This window comes from Palaemon carinicauda, chromosome 1, assembly GCF_036898095.1.
Source record: "Palaemon carinicauda isolate YSFRI2023 chromosome 1, ASM3689809v2, whole genome shotgun sequence".
Lineage (NCBI taxonomy): Eukaryota > Metazoa > Arthropoda > Malacostraca > Decapoda > Palaemonidae > Palaemon > Palaemon carinicauda.
The window spans coordinates 156,197,904-156,211,025 of NC_090725.1; the positions used below are offsets into that span (position 1 = coordinate 156,197,904).

The 13,122-nt window shown below is 44.7% G+C and overlaps 1 protein-coding gene across 2 annotated transcripts in view; it reads left to right on the forward strand.

The window, feature by feature from the left end:
- The window catches only part of SerRS-m (Seryl-tRNA synthetase, mitochondrial), a 227,140-nt gene that overhangs the window by 22,305 nt on the left and 191,713 nt on the right, over nt 1-13,122 (forward strand). The window contains exon 1 of one of the 2 annotated variants that reach the window (XM_068386026.1): nt 1,122-1,261. The exons of the other annotated variant lie outside the window; for it this stretch is intronic. The gene's annotated coding sequence lies outside the window, so the exon portion shown is untranslated. Of the gene's footprint in view, nt 1-1,121; nt 1,262-13,122 lie in introns of those variants that run through there. 2 annotated transcript variants of the gene reach the window in all.

The following is a 13,122-nucleotide window of genomic DNA, read 5'->3' on the forward strand; positions in this document are numbered from 1 at the left end:
GTTGTCCAGTCATTCGGTAATGAGAAGTCATTTTCGCTTTCGGCATCGAAAGAAAACTTTGTTTCTTCAATATACTCATCACTGGAGGATTCAGAACTAGTGCTCTCATTATCAAACAGGTTATCATTATCAAATTCCACAACAAGAATATCATTTATTTCATCTAAAGAAATAACCTTCCTCTTTAGACCTTTCATTACAAAAGGAACAACAAATAACCACTTATGCATGAACGCCCGAGCGCACTGATAGGAAACCACAGTTTTGTAACATCAATCAAGCTACCTTCAGAAAAATAGTTGCCAGACATCATATAAGTTTCTATTCACAGTCCCCATATGCTGAGAGTGTTGCCAAGTGGTGATCCTATACTTACTATACGAGTAAAGTAACATCACGAGACTGACGGCTTGTAAAAGGCAATTAAAGTCATGAACGGAATAGACAGTTGAAGGCGGTACCGAGTAGATCGTGGTGAACGGTTTATCACGTGGGTGACGCTTAACAGGTTAAAAAAACATTTTATATAGTTCGGTATTTTCTCTATCCATCCTCTCCCAGAAAACCTTCAAATGTGAATTATCGGAATGTGTGCAGATCTTGGCAGTGCGATAACTAGTTAGCGATTGAGAATAAAAAAAATAAAAAGCCCGATTGACGATGCTGATGAAGAGGATATCGAATACCGATTTTTCCCTAATTGATTTTTTCTACGTTCTGTCTAATCCAATGTACAGTACATTCTTATGTAAAGGGCGAACCCCAACATTTCTTGATGCTGCTACACTTTAATTATAGATATTTTACCACCTATTTATAATCTTTATTTATAATAACATCTTTAGTAATAGCTCTTCAATATCACTTTCAGGAGTAAATGCGTTTATGATCGACGATGAAACGTAAAAAAAAACGTTTTCCTTTTAAGAAGGCGTTTTATTAGGAAAAAAAAACAACACGAAACAAAATTGCTCATACTTCATATATTTTGATTTTCTAAGGATAAATAAAAACAACATTAATTATAACATTATTATTACATAGTACCTGGTAAGATATCTTTTGCCGCAAAAGTTAACCTATAGACAGATGTTAAAATTGGTTAGCGAGTTCGTTATGATCGGCGATGGAACGTACTAAACAAAGTAATGGGTTTGGTTGTGGTGACATGTTTGGCAGTAGCATGATATAAAATAGTCTTTATTTTGATGGTTTTTAATTTAAAGTTTAATGAATAAGGATTTTTCACCATAATCACAACGTAAGTATAGAAATTAATTAGTACAAATATGGAATATTATACATATAGGTGTTGGACAGTTAGGCTAGGCCTAGCGACAAGTTCACACAACAGATGGGCAAACCTTAACATTTTTCATCCAAAACTAGTCTTAAAATGTTTGAACAGAAATCTTTCTCTCACATTCTCCCCCCCCCCTTCTCAGACATCGGGGAACCATCACCCCCCCCCAATACAATTAAGAAAACAATAGATTTCCTACGCTTCGCGGTGCTTGACTCGTGGATTTAGAATGCTCCTCGCAGATAGAGGAAAATTAATTTTTAAAAACTATCGATCGCGTAATTGAGGAATCGTGTAATTAGAACACGTGTAATTCGGGACCCTACTGTACATCTATCCTTGAATCCTGACCCTCCTCCGTCACGTCGCCCTGGAGCACATGATGTTAGGGGCGTAGCCACGTCCCTGGCTTTCAAGAAAAAACTATTCAGTGACGCAGGTCCTGCAAGCTGGGGTGTGGAAACATCAGACGACCTTCACAGCCCATTACCTGCAAGACGTGACACACAGTAGACTCGATACGTTCTCTATCGGCCCTGTGGTGGCAGCACAACATCTGGTCTAAACCTCAGGCTCCTTATTGGACAGGTAGCAGAGGGTTGAGGGCATTGTCTGGCCCTTATTCTTTTCTTCATCCTCTCCTCCCTTGGAGAAAGCAGCATCCTGGGTTCTCTGCACAGCTGACCTCAAACCACTGCAGGTAAACCATGCTTCCTTGTGTTCCTAGTATTAAGGTTAATACTGTCACGTCCCCATACCCTGACGAGGTGGTATTGGGAGAGTCCTAGCCTAGAATTCCATCTGAAGAACTCCAGGTCAACTTCCTAGGACGTGTCACACTACTTACCTTCACACACAGCTTATGTAGGCCGCAGCAATTGCACAGCAAATGCTAGCGAGGCGCAGGGACTCCTTATTATTGAGTACTTACACACTCAAATATTGAGTCCCCGGGCAAAGCCAAAGCCAGTAATGGCCGGGACTTACCACCCTTCCTAAGGGGTGAGTCACCCATATTAAATAGCGTGGTTTGTATTTCAAATTCGTAGGTAATTTGTATTTTTCCTAACTATATAAACCTTAGCTATTTAATCAAACTTGCCCGCCAGCCCTATCCCCCGTGAAGTCTTACCTCTAAGCAAAGTGAAGTATTCACAGGTGTGTGTGAGGGGGGGGGGTGTAGCAAGCTACCCCTCCCTACCCCCCGCTAACTAGCGGTGGGGTAGTAAAACCCTCGTTAAAAATCTAATGGCTCATCATTTCAGCTATGCCGAAGTAATTACCCATATTGAATAGCTAAGGTTTGTATAGTTAGGAAAAATACAAATTACCTACGAATTTGTCATAGGCTACTAGCGGCCAAACTATACTGCAACACTGTTCACTTGTTTTTCCGAGTTAGCTGCCTACAAGGTTCCTAGTGGTGTTATGACATTTTGTTACCTTTTAATTTGACCTGTACATTTATACAACGCTGAGTAAAAATGTTATGAAATTGAAATATTGAGAAAATAATTGTACTTTTTATTGAATAAATTACCAATTTTGTGGCGTTTTGCATCCGAATACAGTAAAAGAAATTTATCCCATACAACGTTGAAAAATAAGAGTTCTTATTTCTATAAAAAGAACTATTTTTGTTATAGTTGTAACAACACGTAAGGTAGTTAATGATAGTCCCAAGGGAAATAAATGAGGGAAAAAATGCACAAAAAAGAAACTCAGCCTTTATATCATGTTATCAAAAGATCAATTGTTCCGTAACTGGAATACAAGCCACGCTATTTATTAGGGGTATTACTTTCAGCGTTGCTGAAATGACGAGCCATTAAAGTTTAGCGAGGGTTAACTACCCACACCGCTAGTTAGCGGTGGGTAGGAGGGGTAGTTTGCTACCGCTCCCACTCACACACCTGTGATTTAGCTCACTTTACTTTTGGTTCGGATGGTGAACGGACGTTGCCGCTCTTCATCCTTCACCTTTATTGGACTGCCTTTAATCTGTTTTTGCTTTTTCTTTGTTCTAGTGTGTGTTTGTGTGTTGACTTCTGCAAACATGCGCACCTGCCCTGGACTCACCGGCTGGCCCTGTGAAACTATTATGTCGGTGGTGGAGACCGACCCCCACACCCTTTGTCCCACCTGCAGAGGTCAAAGGTGTGATTGTAACAATAAGTGTAGTGAGTGGTCTTCCTCTCAGTGGGAGAGGTTTGGGCGATGGCGGAAGAAGAAGTCTAAGCGGGATATTTCTCCTTTGAAGGCTACTTCAAAGGGGGAAAAACCCAAGGCCTCTTCTTCTGTTTCCTGACCTTCCTCTGAAGCTCCTACTCGTTCGGTCTCTTCCGAGAGACCGTCGAGTAGTAGCGTAGACCAATTTGATATCGGCCAACCCCGGCCCTCGAGAGATGGTGTTGCTTCCCCTAGCGAAGCGGCCCCACCTTTCCCCCCCGTGTGAGGCCTTGTCAATAAATTCCTTGTTTCAGGTTTGGTTGTCCTTGAGGTTCCCGGGTCCGCCCTCCAAGGACTCATTGCTGCAAATCATCTGCCGGGGAGCTAGTATGCAGCAGTCATTGTTGCCGTCGGAGGTAGATCCTCTGACCCTTGTTGATGTTGTGGTGTCAGAGGTGTCGCCTGTGATCTCGACTGACCCCCCCTGCTCCTACAGACTATCCAACTGTTGCTGTCGACTTAGTTTCCCCCGTTCCTGATCATCCTTCGAGGGGGAAACTAAGTCCAATGTCTGTCTCTCCTGTGAATGTTTCTTCCCCTCGGGGGAGTTCACTCATAGAGACTCCTCTTCGGATTGCTGCGACTCACGGTCAGCTTGCTGATCCAACGGCCCCTAGAGTGCATCTTCGCCATAAAGCTCAGCCTCCACTTTGCCTTAGAGGTCTCCCTTTACCATTGGTGATAAGGCGCCTCTTCGGCTCTTCTGCTTCGTCGTCGCAGCCATCATCCATCATCCGCAGAGGAGTCTCCGCTGCAGTCGTCTTTTGGCCCTCGACCTTTGACCGTGCCTGGACCTGCTACTAGTCCTCCGACTTCGGTCCTGGACCTCTCTGCAGATCGTTCGTGATCTCCATCGGTGGATGTTCGCCCTTCTAAAGGGCACATTCCAGTTCCTGAGCTACCTGCCAGCCGACCTGCCGACCTTCCATCGCCGTTCCTGTTCCCGGTAAAGCCTCTCGAGGCCCTACCGAAGTGCCTACCTGCGCGCCATCCCCCTTCAGCTTGCCAACCTCCTGCAGTGCACTGGCACTCACCAGAAGCCTGTCAGCACCAGCCTAATTATCAGTGCTCTACAACGCTTCGGCACGCTCCTTCACCTGCTCTCCCTCAGTGCCTACCAGCACGCCAGCGATCTCAAGCTCAACGGAGCCCACCGAAACTGCGCACACACGCGCAACTTCGATCTCCTGCTCGCCCACCTAGACGGCAGGTGCAACTTGCTCCCACGCGCCAGTGCTCTCCTACGCGCCAGTGCTCTCCTGCACGCCAGCGCTCTCCTGCGCACCAGCGCTCTCCCGCACGGCAGCACTCTCTTGCGCACCAGCATTCTCCTGCGTGCCAGCACTCTCCTGCGCACCAGCGCTCTCCTGCGCACCAGTGCTCTCCTGCTTGCCAGCGCTCTCCCGCGTGCCAGCACTCTCCTGTGCGCTAAGCATTTTCCTGTGTGCCAGTGCTCTCCTACACGCCATCACTCCCCTGCGCGCATGCGCCATCATTCCTTTACGCCCGCACGCCATCACTCACCTGCGTGTATGCGCCATATCTCGTCTGCACGCTCGCCCACGCGTCAACACTCTTCTGCGTGCGCGCAAGCCAGCTCTCGCCCACGCCTCAGCTCTCACCTGCGCGCTAGCTCTCACCTGCACGCCAGCACTCTCCCGCAGGTCACCATCCCCTTACTCCCCTCCCCGCAAACGCCTTTCAGTGCGCCCATCGGGAAAAGGGAACAAGCTTCTGCAGAGGGGTTCAGGATCCTGAAACTGGCTTCTTCTAAGGCGGACCCACCTAGTCTGGTAACTCCTCGTAGGAATCCTTCGGTCCCTTTCTCTTCTGGGGATCTGTCTGGCAGTGTATCGGTGAGTCAGCAGCCATGGTTCAATGCCTTAGTCAGAGCTGTGGCACAGGCTTCCAATCTCGACACGGAACCATGGCTTCTTCCACCCCACTCAAGAGGAAAAGAGGAGTTTCTGACGCGGTCACTTCCTTGAGGGTTAAACTGACTCCGATCAGGCCATCAAGGCTAGTCCCTCCTGTATTTCTCCAGGGATACTCTCCCACCTCACCTTTACCAAGGGAGTCGCATGAGGAAAGGACCTCCTCCATTCCACCGTCGAAGGAAGCCTCCCCTGACGCTGAGAGTTCCCTACTGTCATCAGAGATCAGGAAGGACATGACATCTAAGCCTTCAATGTTGGAGTCCTACCTCCTTCCTCGGAAGGAGTCCAAAAACTCCAAGACTTTGCCAAAGTCCTCCACTGGGACTGCTAAGATGGAGACAGCCAGCCACTCGAGGGATGTCCGCGACCCACCCCGGGGAAGAGTTCTCGGGGATGGAAGATGGAGACTTCGCTGCAAGTCCGACGTCGGAAGGAGAGCAAAAAGAGTCAGAACATGCATTCTGGCAGGGCCTGACTCTTATAAGGGTTCTCAACGGGTTTACCGACCCAGAGATACCCCCTCAGGAGGGCAATGACACGGTCTTAGACCGTGTCTTTGGCACCAAGAAACCCTCAAAGACCAGTGCAACCCTGCCCTGGTCTCAAGGGTTGAAGGGTGCCAGGGCTAAGATTGCCAGACAGCTCTCCGATTATGCCTCCTCCCACCGTACCGGCTCTACCAACAAGCTCCTCCCACCTCCTCGTGTACAACAGAGGAGGTACTTCGAGATCCTGAGGGAGCCCAGTCCAGCTCTTCCTCTCCACCACTCTCTGGAAGAGCTCACTAAGGGGCTCTCTCTAGAGAGACTCTCCAGCCAGCAGGTCTCTTTCTCGGCAACCGCGATCCTTAATCAGGAGAAGGTCACAAAGTATGCTATGCAGGCTACTTCGTGGCTGGATATCTGGTTAGGGACCTTGGGAATCCTGGTACGAACTGAGGATTTCTCCAAGGAATGTACCCGGAAGGGAATGGAGACTCCATCTCTCAGGCACTCGCACGATCGAGTTTCTTGCCCACCAAGTTTCGAACTTGGGGGCAAATACCATCTTGAAACGTTGAGAGATTCCACCAAGTCCCCAATGTCGAGATAGCCCAGACATTCCTCTCTAGAAGTAGCCCACCTGTTTGAGCCTAAGGATGTGGAACAGGCTGCTGAGAGATGGAAGAAGTCCCATCAGGACTTCCTCCTCCAGAGGGCTTTGACATCCAAGCCCTATAAACATCCAGCTCTTCAGCAGTCCCGTTCAACCAAGACCACGACAACCAAGACAGCAGCGAAGACAATGGTGTCTAAGAAGCCCTTTCCTGTCGGACAGGAAAGGCACTAAGTCCTCCAGGGGAGGGAAACATCCTAGAGGGAGCAGCCGAGGCCACAAACACTAGGATAGGCACTCCCCTTGCTTGTCCACCAGTGGGGGGATGCCTACAAAGTTGCTCGGACAGGTGGAAGCAACTCGGGGCCAAACCCTGGACAATCTCCGTGATTCGTCTAGGATATCGCGTCCCGCTCATAACATCTCTCCCTCCCCTGACCAGGAATCCAGTATCGATAGACTCCTTTGCCATAGGATCAGCAAAGGGGCAGGCCCTTCGGGCAGAAGTCTGGACCCTGCTGAAGAAGGGCGCTCTGGAGGCTGGAGACCAGTTATCGATCTCTCAGCCCTGAACAAGTTTGTTAAGCAAACTCCGTTCAGCATAGAGACTGCAGACACGGTCAGACTAGCGGTAAGACCACAGAACTTCATGTGTACACTGTACCTAAAGGACGCGTACTTCCAGATCCCAGTTAATCCGCCTTCAAGGAAGTACTTAAGATTCAGCTTAGACAACAGGAAATACCAGTTCAAGGTGCTGTGCTTCGGTCTTTCCATAGCACCTCAAGTTTTCATTAGAGTTTTTGCCCTAGTGTCATCTTGGGCACACAGGATTGTCATCCATCTCTTCCGCTATCTGGACGACTGGCTAATCCTAGCAGACTCGGTGTCAACCCTTCTTCAACACTGAGACAAACTTCTAAGACTTTGCCAAGATCTGGGAATCTTGGTAAATCTCGAGAAGTCATTCCTGCTTCCTACACAGAGATTGGTATACCTAGGCATGATTATAGACACCAATCTCCACAAAGCCTTCCCATCAGACGACAGTATAGCAAGGCTGAGGAAGGTCGCAAGACCCTTCCTCAGACGAGAAGAACTTCCAGCCCAGACGTGGTTACATCATCTCGGTCACCTTTCATCACTGGGCCGTCTAGTTCCCAATGGTCGCCTCAGGATGAGATTCCTCCAGTGGAGACTCAAGTCCCGGTGGAATCAGACTCTCAAGTCGCCGGACACTATGATCCCCATGGGATCAGCGTAACTGACAGACCTCGAGTTGTGGGTGGCAGACGAGAACCTACGAAAGGGAGTGGATCTTCTCGCCCTCCCCCCGGATTTGATGCTGTTCTGAGACGCTTCAAAAAAAGGGTGGGGGGCCCATGTGCTGCACCACACGACCTCTGGCCTCTGGTCAGAGTCAGAAGAGTACCTCCACATAAATCTAGAGATGAAGGCCATCTTTCTGGCCCTTCAACAGTTCCAACAGTTCCTGGCGGACCACTCAGTGGTGGTGATGAGTGACAACACCACAGTAGTGGCTTACATGAACAAGCAAGGAGGTACTTTTTCGCAGCACCTATCCCATCTAGCAGTAGAGATACTGAGATGGGCCGAGATCCACTCGATATCACTATCAGCACGCTTCATTCCCGGCAAAAGGAATGTGCTCACCGACAACTTGAGCAGAACATCTCAGATAGTGAGTACCGAGTGGTCTTTAGATCATCTACTAGCCAACAAACCAACAGAGTACTGACTTTGTGGGGTTCTCCAACAGTGGACCTCTTTGCAACAGCCCTGAACTTCAGGCTCCCGATGTATTGTTCCCCAGTCCCAGACCCCAAGGCTCTCTGGCAAGATGCATTCCAACAATGGTGGGATGACATCGACGTTTACGCCTTTCCCCGTTCTTTCTTCAACCTTTTAATGACCCTTATAGCTCCGCTATGGCATCATGCAGAGTGGTTTCCAGACCTTCTGCAACTCCTAACTGAGCCTCCAAGAGAACTCCCTCCATGACACGATCTACTCAAACAACCACATGCCATCATATACCACAAAGCCGTAGCTTCGCTACGACTTCACGCCTGGAGACTATCTAGCATCTCTTCTCTTAGAGAGGATTTTCGAAACAAGTTGCGCTCAGAATGTCTGGATACCTGCAAAAGTCATCAGCAGCAGTCTACCGGGCAAAGTGGAAAGTCTTCTGTGGTTGGTGTCGTTGAAGGGATATCTCTCCTCTGGATGCTACTATTCCAGCAATAGCGGAGTACCTCGTATATTTGTGTGAAGAAATGCGCCAGTCAGTCCCGGCGGTAAAAGGCTATCGCTCAGCCTTAAGCCTCGCCTTTAGACTGAAAGGAATGGACATTTCTTCATCGCTAGAACTTTCCTTACACATACGGAATTATGAACTTACTGTCCTCAGTCTGAAGTGAGAGCTCCCCCATGGAACGGAGTTCAAGTTCTCAGGTCTCTTAAGAGACCTCCCTATGAACCATTACGCCAGACAACAGATCGCCACCTAACTTGGAAGACAGTGTTCCTGCTAGCTTTGGCTTCGGCCAAACGAGTCAGTGAACTTATGGTCTCTCATACAACATCGCCCATTCAAGGGGATGGGGAGAGGTAACGTTTAGCTTCGTCCCTGAGTTTATTGCTAAGACTCAGAACCTGGGAGTAGCGGATCCACGATTTGACTCCTTCCGGATTTCGAGTCTTCGTTCTGTAACAGATGACCCTGATCATCTCTTACTCTGCCCAGTGAGGAGTATGAGGCTGTACCTTAAGAGAACAGTCGCAGCCTGTCCTCGTGTGCCTGCACTCTTTGTCAGCACAGGAAGGACCAAGAGGAGGGTCACCAAGAACACTATATCAGCATGGATTCGCAAGGTCATAGACCATGCACTGAATCCAGACCCTCTTCCTTCACGTTGCCCCAGAGCTCATGATGTTAGGGGCGTAGCTACGTCCCTGGCATTCAAGAGATACTTCTCAGTGACGCAGGTTCTTCAAACTGGGGTGTGGAAACGTCAAACTATGTTCACATCCCACTATCTGCAAGACGTGACCCACAGGAGACTCAATATGTTTTCTATTGGTCTTGTGGTGGCTGTACAACAGCCGCTTTAAGACCTCAAGCTCTGTGTACCTAGTATTAAAACTATTAAAGTTGTGTCCCCATACCCCAGCGAGGTGGTTTTGGGAAAGTCTTGGTTACAACAGTTTTTCCTTCCAAAGAATATGAATAACTTTACCTGGACGGTCACACTTGTATATATCTCAATACACAGCTTGCGTAGGCCGCGGACCTTGCGTAGCAAGGGTTTAGCGAGGTGCAGGGACTCCTTATTGTTGAGTACTGACATACTCAGATATGGAGCCCCCGGGTAAAGCCAAAAGCCAGATTGGCAAGGACGTCCATCCTTCCTTAATAAACAGTGTGGTTTGTATTCCAGTTACGAAACAAATGACAAATTCATAGGTAATTTGTATTTTTCCTAAGTTCCTAACGATACAAACCTTTGCTATTTATACAAACTTGGCTGCCAGCCCTATCCCCCTTTCCTACCTCCAAGCAAAGTGAGCTAAGTCACAGCTGTGTGAGTGGGAGTGGTAGCAAGCTACCCCCACCCCCTACCCCCTCGCTAACTAGGGGTGTGGGTAGTTAACCCTCCTAAACTTTAATGGCTCGTCATTTCGGCTAAGCCGAAAGTAATACCCCTATTAAATAGCTAAGGTTTGTATCGTTCGGAAAAATACAAATTACTTACGAATTTGTCATTTTTCCAGTGCCTTGAAGTTTTTGACAGTTGAGGATGAAGGCAAGCAATGGTCTAGAGCTAGAGGTAATATTTGAATTGATTGGTTTTGTACTGAAGTCAGGTTTGGTGTGCCTGATATGTCTATGGCATCTCTCCAGTCCAGGTATAATTTGTCTTTATTGGGTGAGAGTGTAGTGAAATCAGAGACCTAAGATAAGATACACACACACACACACACACACACATATATATATATATATATATATATATATATATATATGTATGTATGTATATATATATATATATATATATATATATATATATATATATATATATATATATATATATATATATATTTATATATATATTATATAATATATATATATATATATATATATATATATATATATATATATATATATATATGTCTTATAACTGTAATCGAACAGTTTAACATGTTTTTTTCCAAAAAGGCCCGTAAAAGAAACACAGGAAATAAATAAATCACTATATTTCAGTCAATAAACATTGACCCTCTTCAGGATGTAAAGTGAAAATGAGGAATACAGTGGAGAGTGACGGTTTATATAGGAAAGCAAAAGGGTGTGTTCAATTGTTCTACAGTTGTTATAATTGCTGGAAGGATTAGCCAGATTTAATTACATCCAGGTGCGTCTTCTTATTGTTGAGCCGCTCGGAGGATGTCTTGACATCTGATGCATATCTGGTGGTCAGTCTCCGTGGATTATCTTCTTGATGATAGGGTTGAGAAGAGTATTGTCCACGGTGTCAGCTTTCCATTGGCCGCCAGATAGGTTCATTGTGTTTGATTGATTTATGATGGCTGATTCCAGGATTTTCCTTCTGTACGGACAGGTACTCTTAAAAAGCAAAGACGACTCACTCCAGTTAATCTGGTGCCCTAAATCTCTTAAGGTGAACGAAAATCCCTCAGTTTTCATGGCCATAGCTAACAGATCTTTTGTGTTCGGATAATCTTTGAGATAGCGAACGGACCGTTTGCCCAACGTAGACTTTTTCACAATCCCCACATGGTACTTTATAAACTCCGGATTCTATATCTCTTTTGTTTTGATAAACATTAATAAGGGTGCTTTCTTTGGTCTTAGGATATGAAAAAACAAAGGGGTTCTCAGTTTTGATAAGATTTGTTATATTTTTAATACCTTCTATATATGGGAGTTTTATCTTATTTTTAAAATCTCTTTGGTTAGTAACATGATCTTTATAATATATCGTGTTGACTTTGTTGATGGCCTTTTCTATGACGTACGTCGGGTAGAATAGCTGGGCGAGTTGTATACGAATTATTTCAAATTCTTTACTTAGGTAGGCTGGGGAACAGATTCTCAAACCTCTAAAAAATAGATTACAAGCTACTCCAATTTTTACTGAAATGTCGTGATAACTAAAGAAATGAATATAGGAAATAGAGAAAGTTGGTTTTCTATATACTGTGAAATTATACCCTGTCGATTCCCTTATAATTAGTATGTCCAAAAAGCTAATTTTCCATCTTTTTCCCATTTCGTTTTAAATTTTATGCTATGGACTAGGGAATTTAGATTATTGAAAACTATATTAAAATCTCCCCAGCTATCATCCCAATATGTGAAAATGTCATCAACATAGCGTTGCCAAACCATGTTCGTAGGTTTAATTGTTGTTAAAATTTCCGTTTCAAACTATTCCATGTAGAGATTGGCTAAAATTGGAGATAACAGCCTGCCCATACTACAACCAAATTTCTGTTTGTAAAAATTTCTTTTGAAAGAGAAAACGTTATTTGACACGCTTAGTTTAATTAACTTAATTGTTTTTTCAATACCGAGGGGGAAGTGATCTTCGTAAGGGATTAATTTTTCCCTCAAGAAACCTAGTACATCATTGATTGGGACCTTTGTAAATATAGTGATTTATTTATTTCCTGTGTTTCTTTTATGGGCCTTTTTTGAAAACACACACACACACATATATATATATATATATATATATATATATATATATATATATATATATATATTATATATATCTATATATATTATATATATATTATATATATTATATATATATTTTATATAGATACTATATATATATATATATATATATATATATATAGATATATATATATATATATATATATATATATATATATATATATATATATATATATATATATATATATATATATATATATATATATATACTTAGAAGAGGACACAATACAGTATAGGCACTCTTTCACAGGACGGCTACTTCTCTCCTGCTCTATGCAGCCGTGGGGGCCGCATATATAAGACATAGCTACTTCCAGAAAGTTCCAGGTCCGAGATCTGGATACGTGGGGGATTGGCCAAAGGGCGCTAGAGTTATCAACTAGATAGAAATGTCAAGAGACGAATACTGGGTTTCAGGCTACTCTCAGACGCACAGAGAGACGACTTTTTGTCAGCTAGCCCCGCCCACTCTTTGTGCTCAAGATAAGAAAAAAAGGATAAGATCTAACACTAGGATTTTCGGGAATCTTTCAAAACACGAGGCCAAATATAAGAATTGCGAATTTTGTATCGAACATGACGCAATACTTCATAAAAATATAAAAGAACATTACATAAGCCCTTGTTCCTATCTCGAATGGTCACATAACACTCAAACAGATTATGTAAGACTTCGTAACAAAAATAATTGAAATAAAATGTTAATTCTTAAAAATAACGTAAATTTACACATACTGACTTGGATGGAGAATACATTGAAATTAACAACGAAA